Genomic DNA, 210 nt, shown 5'->3' with positions numbered 1-210 from the left:
CCGTTTTGTATAATAAATAAGTAGAGAAATTCATGCTTGAGGATATTTATATTCTATTGTTTTTATCGGGTTTCTACTGAACTCTTATCCAAAAGTCTTATCTGATTACGTGATTGCAACTACATCAATGAAATACAGGTCATTTCTATATACATAAAGTGACTTATATCTAGTTTTCATAGAAAATAGATTACTTAGGGTCATTAACGT

At 28.6% G+C, this 210-nt stretch overlaps 1 protein-coding gene across 1 annotated transcript in view; it reads right to left on the bottom strand.

Annotated features, from left to right (window-relative positions):
• Positions 1-210, bottom strand: part of LOC119585060 (arrestin homolog) — a gene marked incomplete in the record, with an annotated part of 137586 nt that overhangs the window by 43491 nt on the left and 93885 nt on the right.

This window comes from Penaeus monodon, chromosome 19 (assembly GCF_015228065.2).
Source record: "Penaeus monodon isolate SGIC_2016 chromosome 19, NSTDA_Pmon_1, whole genome shotgun sequence".
NCBI classification, from domain to species: Eukaryota; Metazoa; Arthropoda; class Malacostraca; order Decapoda; family Penaeidae; genus Penaeus; species Penaeus monodon.
Note: the sequence above shows the minus strand (reverse complement) of the source record. Positions and strands in the feature narration are given on the sequence as shown.